The sequence below is a fragment of the Malaclemys terrapin genome, chromosome 6, assembly GCF_027887155.1.
Source record: "Malaclemys terrapin pileata isolate rMalTer1 chromosome 6, rMalTer1.hap1, whole genome shotgun sequence".
Taxonomy (NCBI): domain Eukaryota; kingdom Metazoa; phylum Chordata; order Testudines; family Emydidae; genus Malaclemys; species Malaclemys terrapin.
In genome coordinates, this window is record NC_071510.1 from 12,928,082 (window position 1) to 12,945,736 (window position 17,655).

The window sequence follows — 17,655 nt, forward strand, 5'->3', positions numbered from 1 at the left end:
CCCTTAGCTGTCTCTTTTCCAAGCTGAAAAGTCCCAGTCTTATTAATCTCTCCTCATAAAGAAGCTGTTCCATACCCCTAATCATTTTTGTTGCCCTTTTCTGAACTGTTTCCAATTCCGATATATCTTTTTTGAGATAGGGCAACCACATCTGCACACAGTATTCAAGATGTGGGCATACCATGGATTTATATAGAGGCAACATGATATTTTCTGTCTTATTATCTATCACCTTTCTTAATTCCCAGCATTCTGTTCGCTTTTTTGACTCTCGCTGCACATTGCGTCGATGTTTTCAGAGAAACATCCACAATGACTCAAGATCTCTTTCTTGAGTGGTAACAGCTAATTTAGACCCCATCATTTTATATGTATAATTGGGATTATGCTTTCCAATGTGCATTACTTTGCATTTATCAACATTAAATTTCATCTGCCATTTTGTTGCCCAGTCACCCAGTTTTGAGAGATCCTTTTGTAGGTCTTCACAGTTTGCCTGGGTCTTAACTATCTTTAGTAATTTTGTATCATCTGCAAATTTTGCCACCTCACTGTTTACCCCTTTTTCCAGATCATTTACGAATATGTTGAATAGGACTGGTCCCAGAACAGACCCCTGGGGGACACCACTATTTAACTCTCTCCCTTCTGAAAACTAACCATTTATTCCCTACTCTTTGTTTCCTATCTTTTAACCAGTTACCAATCCATGAGAGCACCTTCCCTCTTATCCCATGACAGGTTACTTTGCATAAGGATCTTTGGTGAGGGTCCTTGTTAAAGGCTTTCTGAAAATCTAAGCACACTATATCCACTGGATCCCCCTTGTCCACATGCTTGTTGACACCCTCAAAGAATTCTAATAGATTGGTGAGGCATGATTTCCCTTTACTAAAACCATGTTGACTCTTCCTCAAGAAATTTTGTTTATCTATATGTCTGACAATATTGTTCTTTATTATAGTTTGCCTGTACTGAAGCAGGCTTAAAGGCCTGTAATTGCCGGGATCACCTCTGGAGCCCTTTTTAAAAATTGGCATCACATTAGCTATCCTCCAGCCATCTGGTACAGAAGCTGATTTAAATGCTAGGTTACAAACTACAGTTACTAGTCCTGTAATTTCACATTTGAGTTCCTTCAGAACTCTTGGGTGAATCCCATCTGGTCCTGATGACTTATTGCTGTTTAATTTATCAATTTGTTCCAAAACCTCCTCTAATGACACCTCAGTCTGGGAGAGTTACTCAGATCTGTCACCTAAAAAGAATGGCTCAGGTTTGGGAATCTCCTTCACATCCTCAGCCATGAAGACCGATGCAAAGAATTCATTTAGTTTCTCCGCAATGGTCTTATCATCCTTGAGTACTCCTTTAGCATCTTAATTGTCCAGTGGCCCCACTGGTTGTTTAGCAGGATTCCTGCTTCTGATGTACTGAAAAAATATTTTGCTATTACTTTTTGAGTCTTTGGCTAATTGTTCCTCAAATTCTTTTTTGGCCTTCCTAATTGTATTTTTACACTTCATTTGTCAGTGTTTATGCTCCTTTCTATTTTCCTCACTAGAATTTAACTTCCACTTTTTAAAGGATGCCTTTTTGCCTCTCACTGCTTCTTTTACTTTGTTGTTCATCCACGGTGGCACTTTTAGGGTTCTCTTACTATGTTTTTTAATTTGGGGCATACATTTAAGTTGAGTCTGTATTATGGTGTCTTTAAAAAGTGTCCAGGCAGCTTGCAGGGATTTCACTTTTGGCGCTGTACCTTTTAATTTCTGTTTAAAGGGGAAGAGGAAGACACAATTGTAAGTATAAATTAAGCAGCTCTGAAATGCACGGTACAGTGGCTCTGGAAAACATGGCTGCTTTAGTTTTCTAGCAGCGAGGGGCAACCCATATTTATGGTTTAAGTTAAGTTTGGATAAGCAGCCCAGAAATGTCAATGTTAATCTGAATTATCCATGTCTTTAGGAATTCCCATATAGTGTGATTCCCTGCCCTGCCCCATCCCTAGATCCAGACAACTCTCTAATCTGCAGCCCCCTACTCCTCATCCCTTATTTTGAAGGCCTCATCACTCAATGGGTCCCTCTTAGCCCCTTTCACTGCCTGCCTTTACCTGCTACAGTCCCCCATCTCTTTGTTCCCACATTTCCCCCTACTTTCAAACCTTTATGTTTTCCCAAGGGTCTCATTTATCTGCACAACAGTTTCGATCTTTTCCCTGCATGCTATTTCCTTGCCTCCAGATCTCCCTTTCTGCTCCCAGACTCTGGCTGTCAGGCCTAACTTGGCCATTTTAATATTTTGTTCCTGTCATTCCTCAAGTGGCATCTTAAAAAGTATAAAAACTGAAAAGATTTTAATGTGCTTCCTCCCACACATCAGTGCCATGGTGCCAACAGAAGAGAAAGTCTTCCCTTTCCAGCACTCTCCTTTCATTTTCACAGGTACAAGCGCACAGAGGTGATGTTCAACTGCACCAGGATGGCAAAAATGCTGGAAGCAAGTACACTCTCTCCAGGGCCGGCTCCAGGGTTTTGGCCACCCCAAGCAGCCAAACAAAAAAACCCCAAACAAAACAAAAAAAGCCGATCGCGATCTGCTGCGGCAATTCGGCGGGAGGTCCTTCGCTCCAAGCAGGAGTGAGGGACCGTCTGCCGAATAGCCGCCAAACAGCTGGACGTGCCGCCCCTCTCCAAAGTGGCCGCCCCAAGCACCTGCTTGATAAGCTGGTGCCTGGAGCCGGCCCTGACTCACAAACGCAAATCCTTTCAAACCATTCTGCCACAGTCAGCCCATTAAGTTTGAGTGGCTTCAAAACCACACCTGAATGTATCCTCTTATCGCTGTAGGCAACTGAATGCAAATAGCTAAGCAGAGAGGACAAGAGATTTGACTTGGGGTACATTTACAATGCAAAAAAACTACCACAGCAGCAAGTCTCAGAGCCCAGAGCAATGTGGGCTCCTGGGGGTTGTGCTACAGAGCTAAAAATAGCACCCTGCATGTCCGCTCAGCCTGGAGCCCCTGCTCTAGCCCCTCTCCCCTCACTGGGTTTCAGAGCCTGAGCAGGAACATCTACACTGCTATTTTTAGCCCCATCATGCAAGCCCTCTGAGGCTGAGTCAGTTGATCTGGGCTCTGACTGTATGTCTGCACTGTAGTTAAAAACCCACAGCTGGCTCGTGCCAGCTGACTTGGGTCCGTGGGGCTCAGGCTGCAGGAATGTTTAACTGAGCTACAGACAGCCGGGCTCGGGCTGGAGCCCAGGTTCTAGGGCCCTGGGATGCGGGAGGGTCCCAGAGCTCCAGCTTCAGCCCACCCTATGAGCCCGAGTCGGCTGGCATTGGCCAGCCACAGGTTTCTAATTGCAGTGTAGATGTACCCTGAGAATCACTGCTGTATGTTTCCCCTGCCCCCCACAGCTTAAACATATCCTTAGTGTCCTTGCTTTTTGTCAGCTTGATAGACAGTCATATTCCATTCTGCAGCCACCCACCTGTGTATCCCCAATGGAAAGCATACCAAGATTGCTTTATGTACCTCTAGAAGAAAACTATAAAAACTTAGACTATCAGCCTCTGTCCTAGTGCAATGGGAGATTTTACAGATGAAGGGCTAGAGTCACAAAAGGATTTAGGAGCCTAACTGCCACTTTAGGTAACTAACTCCCACAATCAGACCCCGCTGGGATTCACAAAAGCCTTTCTCAGCTGCCTACAAACCCTTTCTGTGCTTAAGCTCACTTGGCACCTAAAGTTTTGCAGTGAAAGTTCCCTAGGCACCTATGGTTCTGCCTCAGAGAACGTGCACTAAAGCCTCACTCTAGGCATCCAGACGCATAGGTCCCAGAGTGCTAACTCGCCAGTGGGGCCTAATCCAGTAAGTGTGCTCAGAGCTCGTCTACCAGATCAGGACCCTATAGTCCAGCTTGCACAAAACAGCCAAGGGGGGAGAGGAGGAGCTTCCTCACAACTTCTAGGCCAGAGATTAGGCTACTTACCTGGCATGTGGAAGATCTCCAGTTCACATCCCCCCCTGAGGGGGGAAAAAGGGATTTGAACAGGGTTCCACCACTTCTCAGGTGAGTGCCCTGACGGGCTGGGCTATTCTGGTGTGAGACTCTCTCCATCTCCTGAGGACGCTGCTCCCCTGTGAATAAATAATGCAAGAATCACTGGGCCAGAGAGAACAAGCAGAAGTATAAGGAGGACTCTGCACCTGGTGCTTAGAGCACTCAGGTGGGAGACCCAGGACTCAGTCCCCCAGTGCCAATGACTTCTTAAAATTATTTATCCACAGTGGAACATCTTCAACAGGTGGGTCTTCCGCAGTGTCTCATCAGACTATCCCATAGCCCAGTGGTTAGGGCACTCACCTGACAAGTGACGGATCCCCGCTCAATTCCCTTCTCCCCCTCACACAATGGGGGTAGCTGAACCGGGGGTCTCCTACATCCCAAGTGAGTACCCCAACCACAGGGCTTAAAGCGATGCGGGTGGTGCTGCTGTTCCTCCTCCCCCCAGCCCCTTGCAACAATGGCGTTGGTGCCTGACACCAAGAGAAGGTTTGCAACTGAGCATCCCAAGCCGAAGGAGGCACCTTGCTGCAGCCTGGATTGAGGTGACGAGCTCCCTGAGAGAGGTGGGGTTTAGGACATATCCCTCAATTTGACATCTCCCATAGGCTAGCTTTGGTGGGGAGCCACTAGCGTGCTGGCTTTTGTTAACCCCTTTCAGAGGGGCCTCTCTCTCACCATTCATTGTACAGGGAGCCTAGGCACTAAACTCAGACTGTGCGATTTTCTAGGCACCTAAGTTCCTTTGTGAATCTAGACCAAAGTGGCAAAATATGGAAGGAGGGAAGAGAGATACGAAGGATAACGCGGTTTCAATCTATGAATTGCTTGGCTCTGGTTTCAGGTTTTTTCCCAAAGAACTCAGCCTACTGGGTGTTGAGCTCTTTTGAGAATCTGATCCTGATCTGGGGGCCTAAATGGGAGTCCAAGCCCTTTTGTAAATCTGGTCCCAATTCTGGATGCTGAGTACTTAAACAGCTTTGGTCCGATCCTGGCTTCATTCACGTGAGTGGTCAAACTCCTGTGGAATCCTTAAAACATCACTGGAGGTCTGAGTTTACCCCTCGCCCTAGGCTCTTTAAAAACAAAACAAAACAAAAAAAACCAACAAAGAACAAAAACTGACCCCTACTGTTTTACCTCTTGAAACCATGTTATTTTGTATAGTGTGGCAAACCATCTGATAAAGGGATCACGCCAAGAACATTTTTTTCCACGTGCATGCATAGGTAAGTATAAAAATGGCAGCTGTCAGATATTCTACTCTAAAGCAAAATATCTACCATGGGCAATTTGAAACAGCCAAGTAAAACAGCTGGGAAAGTGAGGTGCTTCCTGGACAAACCAGCAGCCCTTTAACTATAGCAAAGCGGCTGCACTGTAATTCGGCAAGTATCAGGAGTAAAGGAATGGGGGAACGTTGATGGATGTGTAATGCAAGTGTGGCATTTTAAGAGGCAGTTCTTGATAAACTCTCTATAATCATAAACAGTCCTTTACAAAGGCACACTTGCCTGCTCATCCTTTGGTTTTGATGCTGATCGTGATTTTGATGCAGTCTGAAGATACTTACAAAGAGTGTCCCCCAATTCCTTTTGCTTCAAATCAGGTAGAATAAGCATCTTATTCGTGTTTAGTCTGCTGTGTCAGCCTGCGCTATTCATATGCAAGTTGAAAGAAGAAGTATTTTATGACTCAAAATGAAACACCCCCCTGCCTTATTTGAATAGATTCACTCTTTGCATAGGCACCTTAGCTTTTACAGCCCCATAAGGGACTTAAACCCAGGATGGTAGAAAACTTACTCTGTTGCTAAACAATGAACTTTGAGATCACACAGTCCTCAAATCTGCCACTTAATTTATGTGAAAAACAAATTCTGTACTACCATAATTCTCTTTCCATGCCATACTGGAATGATTCAGCTAGAGAAGTGTTTCTTGTAAACATACTCATTCTTCACACCTAAATCTATCTCTCAAAAGTGTATGCCAGATCCTCAGCTGGTTTAAACAGCTGTAGCTCCATTGACGTCAAGAGAATTATGCCGGTTTACAGCATCTGAGGATCTGTCCCTTTGCGTTTAACAGAGCATAGGAAGAAAATTAGAAGTGAAGCTGGTTGGAAAAAATGTACAAAATGTTTCATTGAAAAATGCTGTGCTGTCAAACCAGAAATGTTTTTCAGAAACATATCATTATGGACAAAAAATTCATCAAGAAGGTGGTTGGACCTGGAGAGACCTAGTCTGGTTGTTATGGCACTGATCTATTAAAGTCCCTGTGTTCCTGATTCAGGGTCTGCTCCATATCAGGCAGAGTAAAGACTTCAATTGGGGTCTTCCAGGAGAGTGTCCTAAGCACCCAGCTATTAACAATCTGTTCCAAATTGGATCTGGTACTGATCATTCTGATTCGGCCAGAGCAGGGACTTGACCCTAGGTATCCCACATAAGAAGCTAGTATCCCAGACTACTGCCTGGCTCCGCCACCCCTCATGTCAAGAAGGATTGTTTCAGTTCAGAAGTAGAATAGACATACTTTAAAACCTCAGACTGTTTCCTAAACACACAATTGTTGATTTCCAGCCAGCCCTAGTTAAAAGTACTCATTTAAGCCATCATTCAACAATGTTTTAAGTGACACCTTCAGCTATTAAGATTTATGCTCTTGAAATATTAAAAGCTAGCTCATGCATATGTAATATGTATTGTAATATAATGGACAGTACATTATAAAGTATTATAACTTTAACTTTTTTGCCTTGACCCTTGGACTTCAAAGGCTGAATTTCAATCCATGATTCTCTGCAACAGCTGTGTTCCTATGGGGCAATGTAGATTGTAATTCCTAGGACAAAGCATGTGAGAACTGGGGGCAAAGCATTCTCTGTCGAGAAGATCTGGCTGTGGAACAATCTATCAGAAGATCAGTCGAATCCAGAATTTGACCATTTTTAGGAAACATTGAAAAAGCTTTTCCACCGTAAGTGATGCTCAGAATGTGACCACCATCCACAGCCTCAAACCCCACCTCCCAGTGGAAAAAAAATAGAATTTTGACCCTGAAAAGGGAGGAGTGCCAGAGACACCATGTTATATACTAGGGACTTTCCTATTACTTTTGATTTAATATGGAAGGCACTCAGATACTTCAGTGATGGGCAGCTGTATAAAACCTTAAGATAGATAACCTGCACTCATTAAAAGATGCTATAGCCTTTTTTTTTTTTTTTGCACAGGAGTTGAATGGGAAGGGGGAGGCATAGCCAAAATCCCAAATGGGTAATTCCATTCTGGCTACCATCATGTTCCCATTAGTTTCCCTTTTCAGTTCTAAAAATCTTGTATTTTGTTTCTTTCTTCCATGGAACAGTGACTATGGCCAATAAGAGAGGAGTCTGCAAATCAGTCATATCATAGATGACAGACTTTTGTGTATTGAATGTACAACAGAAATTGGTCCAATAAATGATATTACCTCACCCACCTAATCTCTCTAATATCCTGGGATTGACATGGCTACAACTACACTGCATATTGAATGTACAGCCATTTGTAAAATCCAGTCAGAAAGTTCTAAAAGTAAGGCAATATATTTGCATGAAGCATTATAGTACGCTATTGTAATGTGCTCTGTATCACGCAAACTTAGACCATGTCTATCTTATGCGGACTACAGGAGCCTAGCTAAGGTAACGTAGCTGTGCCAGTATAACCCTGTAGTATAGGCACAGCCTTTGGCTATGGAAAGGTGTTTTTTTCTGTTGTTGTTGCCACACTACCTCCCTGAGCAACCGTAGGTAGGTGGATGGAAGCATTCTTCCATTGACCTAGCTGCTTCTACACCAGATATTAAATTGTCATAACTACAGTGCTCTGGGGTATGGATTTCTCATACCGCTGAACACAGTAACTATGCCAACTTAAATTTTAAACATAGACCAGGCCTGAAATATACAGATCAGCATTTTCCACAGAACCACGTGACCCACTTAGTGCTCAGTCAATGCAGGTCAGCACACTGCCCCACACTAGTGGAAAGAGTGCAGGATTTGATTCATTTTCACGTACAGTTGTGGTTTTATTCACGCATCAAGAACACTGACTCAAGAACACTGAATTCCTGTTGGTTCTTTGTCCTTTGTTTTAGTACTAAATCTCTTGTTATCCTTCCCCGGCACTCTGTAGCGGTGAAGTACTATGGGCCTGATCCAAAGCCCAATTAGGAATATTTCCATTGACTTCATTAGGCTTTGAATCATGAATTACATCATTTATATAAGAGTGTGCCAATGGATCGGAGATATGATTTTCCTCTGGCAGAGTGAACGATTACAATTAAGCTATACAAGGGACAGATGACCTTACAGTTAAGACACTAGACTGGGACTCAGGAGAACTGGCTTCAGTTCCTGTCTCCAGGCAAGTCAATTAGTTTATCCGTGCTTCATTTCCCCTATCTGTAAAATTGAGATAGCAATACTTCCATTGTCTTTATCTTGTCTATTTAGATTGTAAACTCTTCAGGGTTGTCTTCAGTGCCTCGTACAATAGCGTCCCAATTTTGTTCCGGTATTTTTTTCTTCTTCTAGACAGTCCCATGCATGCAGAATCAGCTCTTTGAGTCCTTCTTCTCCATTCCAATCTCTTGGAATAGTTCCTCAGAAACTCTGCAGCTAATAAAATCCTTCTGTATAACATCCACCTAGCTTTCGGTTTTCCAACCTCTCTCTTACTGTCCACTTCTAAGTTTAAACACCATGTCCTATATATTCTGTGGCTCTTCTACCACACAAATATGCCAAATCAGAGGCAAGTTGGTTAGCAGTACAGAACCAAGCACAACTCTAGAACTAGACCCAATGTGGCAGTGACCTCAGACCAAAGGGAAGCAAGTTTTGTTCTAATTCACACTTATCTTCACAGTGAAACCAGTGTAAGATCTTTTTCTTGCTCATCAGCTTTTTATCTTAATAGCCTGCCTTTAAAATACATGAATACACAATTCTGCTCCACCTTAAAAAAAAAAAAGAAAAAGAAAAAGACCCAAACCATCCAATTTTTTTGTGTGATCTCTAGAATGGCTTCACTAGAGCTTCTATTTTTAAAGTACTTCTTTGGGATGAAACATATGATATAAATAAATGCAAGTTGTTAGTACTGATGGTTAGATAGAGGAGTTAAATCTTTAAACCAATCAGCCAAGTGAATAATAGACAACCTTAGTTTTCTTTCAAATGCCAAAGAATAAACCATAGGAGGATGCGGGATTTAAAAACAAACAAAAAACAAAAACATAAAAACAACAAAAGCCACCCCCACACACCACAATTGTAAGACTGGCTTTCCAAAGGTAAACTGAAAGTACTTTCTAGAAAAATCCATTAAGTCATATTACCCCAGGGAATTCAGGGTCGCAAAGCTGAATAATTACTATCTCAGTGATCAGCTCCCTAACATAACATCAGCAGAAGGAAGATTCATGGAACAAAGAACACAAGTATTTGGCCTTGTTCCATCTCTCCATTTATGGATATAATTGGGAAGTGTGCTTCTTGGGAATAAAAAAGTTCAGAAATGAAACACAACGAAGTACTGGAAGCTGAAGTGATAAATGCAAGAACATGGTCTTTATTTCAGATAACATCTTATTTGATTGGACTTTATTGGGCGTTTTGATTCACTGACACTGGCAAAAAAAGGAAAATTTGGAAAAAAATCTTTAGCAGTGTGACCTTTCGTTATAACAGAGTACCAGTGGGTCTATGACTTTTAAAATATGTATATTCCACTTGTCCACATATTTTGCAACTCTGGCTCCTTCCAAATAAATGATTAGCTTCTTTATAGAAGAATTGCTTCTAGACAAGTTATCCAAGATGCTCAGTTTGCTTTAATCAATGCATAAAAAAACCCGATGGATGTCTTATGTATTTTTTCCACAACAGACATCAGTGCTATCTTATCCACTCAGCTAACATTTGTACATGCTCAGTCAGGAAATAAATCCAAGTGCCTGATGAGATGTTCACAAAATGCAGCATTTTCCAAGTTTCACAGAGGTTGAAACCAGAGGCAAGGAGTCAGAACTTCAGTTTTTATTCCTGGTTTTCCCAGACTTTGGGCAAGTTATTTTAACCAATTACAAGGCCTGAGTTTATTCATATGTAAGATGATAGGAAATATTGACTTCACCTCTCTTTTGGGAGTGTGGTGCTTTCGTTACTGTTTACAAATTGCTACTGTTTGTAAAATGTTTCGATCAGCTTTCATCTTTATAAGCGCAAAACACAGTTATTAATTTAAAAGTTATGGAGATAATTTTTTCAAAGGGTTTGATTGTGGTTTTACCACAAGCCTCACATAAGGGGGGGAGGTGCAAACCAGGAACCAGTATGAAGGATTCACAGTCTCATTCTCCCTTCCTTTAGGAGAACCGAATCTATACCAGCACCATACATAGTGCACATTACTTCCCCTAACACGCTGGCTCAGTGGTGTTTGATGGAGAGAGACAGACACCTCTAGGAGCAGTATGCCCAGAGGCTGCTCTACCTGCATTTTTGGGTGGAAGTCTCATGAGAACAGCTTTACTCATGACGTTGGCAACACTCCCATTCCCAGATCCACTCAGAAGCATAAAGAGCTGAAACAAGAAAAATAAATAAATAAAAATAATTTTAGAAACTAAGTGATAGCCGAACTTCTTAAAAACTAGAACATTTGTGATCTGACTGGAGGCTTGGCTCATTTTTATTTTATCTGAACTGATGTTTAGTACATTTCAGTAAATTTACAAGCCACAAGGTCATAAAAACCAAAAAGGCTAGCAACTATGTTTGACCAGCTTATATAATTAACTAGACTTTTACCAAAGAACATATTACAAGTACAACAGATCATGATTCTCCACTAAGGATCTGATTCACGTGCTTAAAGTTAGGCCCGTGATTAAGTGCCTTACTGAAACAAAGCCTTAAATTTGTCGTCCCGCCGCTACCCCCGCATATGAAAAACAAAAAATGCCCATGGGGTTTAAAGTTTTAAAATTTGACGTTTCAAATGACAATTTCTTGACTTTTTGAATTTTGACAAAGTTAACCTGCTTTATAGTTCATAAGAAAAAATGTAAAGGAATTTTTTTGACTAAGTTTTCTATATTTTTTCCCCATTTTTTTTTACCTCAACCAGTTCTGCTCCTCCCATTGGTTGCTTCCTTCCTAATCCATTTATTGGATTATCTGTAACTCCCTCTTCTTTTAGTCAGTTGTTTTTCCATTATGCTCTTCAAACTTTTGACTAGCAGATTCTCTGGTAACTCTAAGAAGATCTTTCTAGTCTCCAAAACTTAAAAGCAAATAATTTTGGGGTTTTTTTTAAAAGTAGAAATGTTTTCTTAGTAATGAGCTTGAACTTGAAAAGCACCCCAACTGTCACTGACATCAGTGGATGTGAGAGCACTTGGCAACTCAGGATTTCTGCCTCGAGTGTAATAAGCTTGTATTCAGCCATGGAGTCTGTCTCGCAAGACATTTATAAGGGTCACCATTTGTTTTCATTGTTAAAGATGGACTTAAGCTTTCACTCAGTAAGTCTCCAATTTAGGCTTGCAAAAAGACCAGTATTTAGCAATGTGTGCTTAATTCCAGTTACTGAGACACCTTCCTTTAAATGATGCTTCATAGGCATCTTGCCACACATGTGATTCTGCTTGAACCAACAAGAGGAGATGCCATTTTAGATTTGGTTTTGGTGAATAGCGAGGACATCATAGAAGAAATGGTTGTAGGGGACAACTTTGGTTCGAGCGATCATGAGCTAATTCAGTTTAAACTAAATGGAAGGATAAACAAAAATAGATCTGTGACTAGGGTTTTTACCCATACCAGTGATAATTCAGAAACCAATATGCTTAATGCACAGTAATTTATTTGAGGAAGAATCATAGAATCATAGACTTTAAGGTCAGAAGGTGTAGTAAGTGAAGGCAATGTAGTAAGTGAAGGCCTAATGAAGGCCCAGTATGAGGCCTGAACCAAACTAAAGTAATGGTCAAGACTTTGCTAATATGAAGCAAAGTTAAGCTGTGAGCAAGAGGCAGGCCCTGCTCACAGAAGTTGGCAAGGAAAGGGCTGATGTTGCATAAATATATATTCATTTAGCATAGTTACAGTATAAACATGGTACCAAGATACACTATAACCGGAACATTCCACAGATAACAGGGAACAGACCGACCCATCCCAATGACAGGGGCAAAAGGGTAAAATGATGGATAGCGTTGTTTTGATTGAACCAACAGGTACAAGGTGCGAGCCGGCACCTTACTACGTAGAGGGGTTGTACCTTGCTGCGTAGAGGGGTTGCACCTCAATACGTCAGGAGTGATGTGTAACTTGTTTGTACCTGTGTATAAAAATGTATCCCTGGGGTGGTGTCTTTGTCCGGCCACGGGGGCAGTGGAAAGTCCCGCCACTGAGCTGGGTCCTTGCCAAGAGGCACTTTCTTGTAGTATGCCCTGAATTAGGCTCAGAAACCTACAGGGAACTGCAATTGTGTCCGAGATCGCAATAAACCTGGCCGAGGTGCCTTTGTACCTTACTAGACTCTGTGGTCATTGGGGGTTCTCGTCGGGTTTGCTGTGTCAGCTATCTGCGCAGAGCTGGGGCAGCACACAGAGGGAACACACGCACGCAGCCGAGTGATATCAACAGGAGAAAGCAGAAGCACCACACCGGTAGCCTCTGACAACAGAAGGGACCATTATGATCATCTAGTCTGACCTCTTGCACAACGCAGGCTACAGAATCTCACCCCCCACTCCTGTATCAAACCTGTGTCTGAGCCATTGAAGTCCTCAAATCATGGTTTAAAGACTTCAAGGTGCAGAGAATCTTCCAGCAAGTGACCCATGCCCCACGCTGCAGAGGAAGGCGAAAAACCCTAGGGCCTCTGCCAATCTGCCCTGGAGGAAAATTCCTTCTCGACCCCAAATATGGTAATCAGCTAAACCCTGAGCATGTGGGCAAGACTCAACAGCCAGATACCCAGGAAAGAATTCTCTGTAGTAACTCAGATCCCACCCCATCTAACATCCCACCACAAGCCATTGGTCATATTTACCGCTAATAGTCAAAGACCAATCTCATTATACCATCCCCTCCATAAGCTTATCAAGCTTAGTCTTGAAGCCAAATATGTCTTTTGCCCCCACTACTCCCCTTGGAAGGCTGTTCCAGAACTTCACTCCTCTGATGGTTAGAAACCTTTGTCTAATTTCAAGTCTAAACTTCCTGATGGCCAGTTTATATCCATTTGTTCTTGTGTCCAAATTGGTACTGAGCTTAAATAATTCCTCTCCCTCCCTGGTATTTATTCCTCTGATATATTTGTAGAGAGCAATCATACCTCCCCTCAGCCTTCTTTTGGTTAGGCTAAACAAGCCAAGCTTTTTGAGTCTCCTTTCATATGACAGGTTTTCCATTCCTCGGATCACCCTAGTAGCCCTTCTCTGTACCTGTTCCAGTTTGAATTCATCCTTCTTAAACATGGGAGACCAGAACTGCACACAATATTACAGATGAGGTCTCACCAGTGCCTTGTATAATGGGACTAACACCTCCTTATCTTTACTGGATATACCTCGCCTGATGCATCCCAAGACCGCATTAGCTTTTTTAACAGCCATATCACATTGGCGGCTCATAGTTATCCTGTGATAAACCAATACTCCGAGGTCCTTCTCCTCCTCTGTTACTTCCAACTGATGTGTCCCCAATTTATAACCAAAATTCTTGTTATTAATCCCTAAATGCATAACCTTCACTATTAAATTTCATCCTATTACTATTACTCCAGTTTATGAGGTCATCCAGATCTTCCTGTATGATATTCCGGTCCTTCTCTGTATTGGCAATACCTCCCAGCTTTGTGTCATCCGCAAACTTTATTAGCACATTCCCACTTTTTGTGCCAAGGTCAGTAAAAAAAAAGATTTAAATAAGATTGGTCCCAAAACCGATCCCTGAGGAACTCCACTAGTAACCTCTCTCCAGCCTGGCAATTCACCTTTCAGTACAACTCATTGTAGTCTCCCCTTTAACCAGTTCCTTATCCACCTTTCAATTTTCATATTGATCCCCAGCTTTTCCAATTTAGCTAATAATTCCCCATGTGGAACCGTATTGAATGCCTTACTGAAATTGAGGTAAATTAGATCCACTTCCTTTGTTTAAAAAATCTGTTACCTTCTCAAAGAAGGAGATCGGGTTGGTTTGGCATGATCTACCTTTTGTAAAACCACGTTGTAATTTGTCCCAATTACCGTTGACCTCAATGTCCTTAACCACTTTCTCCTTCAAATTTTTTTCTAAAACCTTGCATATTACAGATGTCAAACTAACAGGCCTGTAGTTGCCCGGATCACATTTTTTCCCTTTCTTAAAGATAGGAACTATGTTAGCAATTCTCCAGTCATACGATACAACCCCTGAGTTTACAGATTCATTAAAAATTCTTGCTAATGGGCTTGCAATTTCGTGTGCCAGTTCCTTTAATATTCTTGGATGAAGATTATCTGGGCCCCCTGATTTAGTCCCATTAAGCTGTTTGAGTTTGGCTTCTACCTTGGATGTGGTAATATCTACCTCCATATCCTCATTCCCATTTGTCATCCTACCATTATCCCTAAGCTCCTCATTAGCCTCATTAAAAACTGAGGCAAAGTATTTGTTTAGATATTGGGCCATGCCTCGATTATCCTTAGCCTCCACTCCATCCCCAGGTGTTTAGCGGTGCCACTTCTTCTTTCTTTGTTTTCTTCTTATTTATATGGCTATAGAACTTTTTACTATTGGTTTAATTCCCTTTGCAAGGTCCAACTCTACATGGTTTTTGGCCTTTCTCACTTTATCCCTACATGTTCTGACCTCACTAAGGTAGCTTTCCTTGCTGATCACTCCCATCTTCCACTCCTTGTAGGCTTTCTGCTTTTTCTTAATCACCTCTCTGAGATGCTTGCTCATCCAGCTTGGTCTACAACTCCTGCCTATGAATTTTTCCCCCTTTCTTGGGATGCAGGCTTCTGACAGTTTCTGCAACTTTGACCTGAAGTAATTCCAGGCCTCCTCCACCTTTAGATCCCCAAGTTCTTCAGTCCAATCCACTTCCCTAACTAATTTCCTTAATTTTTTTAAGTTAACCCTTTTGAAATCAAAAACCCTAGTCACAGATCTATTTTTGTTTATCCTTCCATTTAGTTTAAACTGAATTAGCTCATGATCGCTCGAACCAAGGTTGTCCCCTACAACCATTTCTTCTATGATGTCCTCACTATTCACCAAAATCAAATCTAAAATGGCATCCCCTCTTGTTGGTTCAGCAACTACTCGGTGAAGAAATTCATCAGCTATCGCATCTAGGAAAATCTGAGCCCTATTATTATTACTAGCACTTGTCCTCCAGTCTATATCAGGGAAGTTAAAGTCTCCCATGATCACACAATTCCTATTAGTATTTACTTCATTAAAAACATTAAAGAGGTCTCTATCCATATCCAAATCAGATCCAGGCGGTCTATTGCACACCGCAAGGGTCTATCTCAGGGGAGGCTCTAGTAGCTTTCTTCCCCAATGTGATTTTTGCCCAGAAAGACTCTGTCTTATCCATTCCATCCCTTCTTATTTCTTTACAGTCTACCTCATCATTGATATACAATGCTACTCCACCACCTTTGCCTTTATTTCTATCTTTCCTAAACAGCACATACCCTTCAATACCTGTACACCATGTTTCTGTTATCCCTATAATATCCGGTTTCACTTCCTGCACCAGTAACTCTAGTTCCTCCATTTTGTTACCTAGGCTCCTCACACTGGTGTACAAACATCTTAATTCTTGCTGTTTGGCTTCGCTCACATTCTTTACCCGATTAGGCCCAGACATTCTACCACCAGTATCACCTATTAGAATGGTATCTACACTACCCTTCCTCCGTATGTCCATTCTCCTACCCACCATTGTATCCTTTCTTTCTTTGTTTTCTTCTCTCTTAATGTTAAAATCCGGCGTGGAGATTACCTGGACATCTCCCAACCATCTCCCCCCAATTCCTAGTTTAAATCTCTCTTAATCAGTTGTGCCAGCCTCCATCCTAGAAGTCTATTTCCCTCCCTACTCAGGTGAAGTCCGTCCCGAGAGAACAGTCCTCTGTCCATGAATGCCTCCCAGTAGTCATACATCCCAAAGCCCTCCTTATAGCACCACTGCCTGAGCCATCTGTTGATCGTCATAATCTTGTCACATCTTTGTTGCCCTTCTGTAGGAACAGGCAGAATCCCACTGAAGATCACCTAAGCCTCGATTTCCTTAAGCGTGGCATAGTCTCCCTTGATACGTTCCAGCGAGAATCTAGCTGTATCATTCGTTCCCACATGAAGGACAATCAGCGGATTCTTTCCCACTCCTGTTAGGATCCTCTTCAGCCTCACGTCCACATCCCGTATCTTAGCACCTGGCAGACAGCACACCCTTCTGTTCTCTGGATCAGCTCTGGTTACAGGCCTGTCTATTCTTCTCAGTAAGGAGTCTCCAATCACATAAACAAAAACAACAAGGAGTCTAGTGGCACCTTAAAGACTAACAGATTTATTTGGGCATAAGCTTTCGTGGGTAAAAACCTCACTTCTTCAGATGCATGGAGTGAAAGTTACAGATGCAGGCATTATATACTTACACATGGAGAGCAGGGAGTTACTTCGCAAGTGGAGAACCAGTGTTGACAGGGCCAATTCAATCAGGGTGGATGTAGTCCACTCCCAATAATAAATCTGTTAGTCTTTAAGGTGCCACCAGACTCCTTGTTGTTTTTGTAGATACAGACTAACACGGCTACCCCCGATACTTGATTCCAATCACATAGACCTGCCTTTTCCTGGTGACAGTGCGATTCTCGGTCTATCCCTCTGGCTGCAAGTCCTCTCAATCCTATTCACCCTTGCAATCCTCCGCGACCCATCCTGTATCCTCCTGGGGCTCATGTTTGGTGTTGTTATCTCCATTGACTCTTCCCCTCTTCTTACAGGACTAGCTGCTCTTCTCTTCTCTTCTTCCTTGCCCTCCCACCTTCAGCGACCACCTGCTGTGGCCCTTCTTCATTTTCCAACTCCGCAAACCTATTCCTGAGCTCTATTTCTCCTTCACTAGCCTGTCTTTTCCTCTGCCTGGTTCTCTTAGTCACATGCTTCCACTGTCCACTTTCCTCACCCAGCAGTCTCCCCTCAGAATTCTTTGGTTCTGCTTCCATCTGCAAGTCTGAGCTTTTTCATTCAGACTCCTCAGGTCTTTGCTCCATCATCCGCTCGAACCCCCTTCTAAACTCAACCAGAGTTTCCACAAGCAGTTAAGGTGACACAGTACACATCTTTTCCAATAAGCCTTAGCTCCTCAAGCATAAACCCTCAGTAACTGCTGGCCTTACACAATATCCTGATTGGCAAACATAGCAGGTATCTTTACCAATTCTAGATGGAGACTTTTTCTCTTCTCTTCTTTTCCCCTCTCAGATACTTGGTCTCTC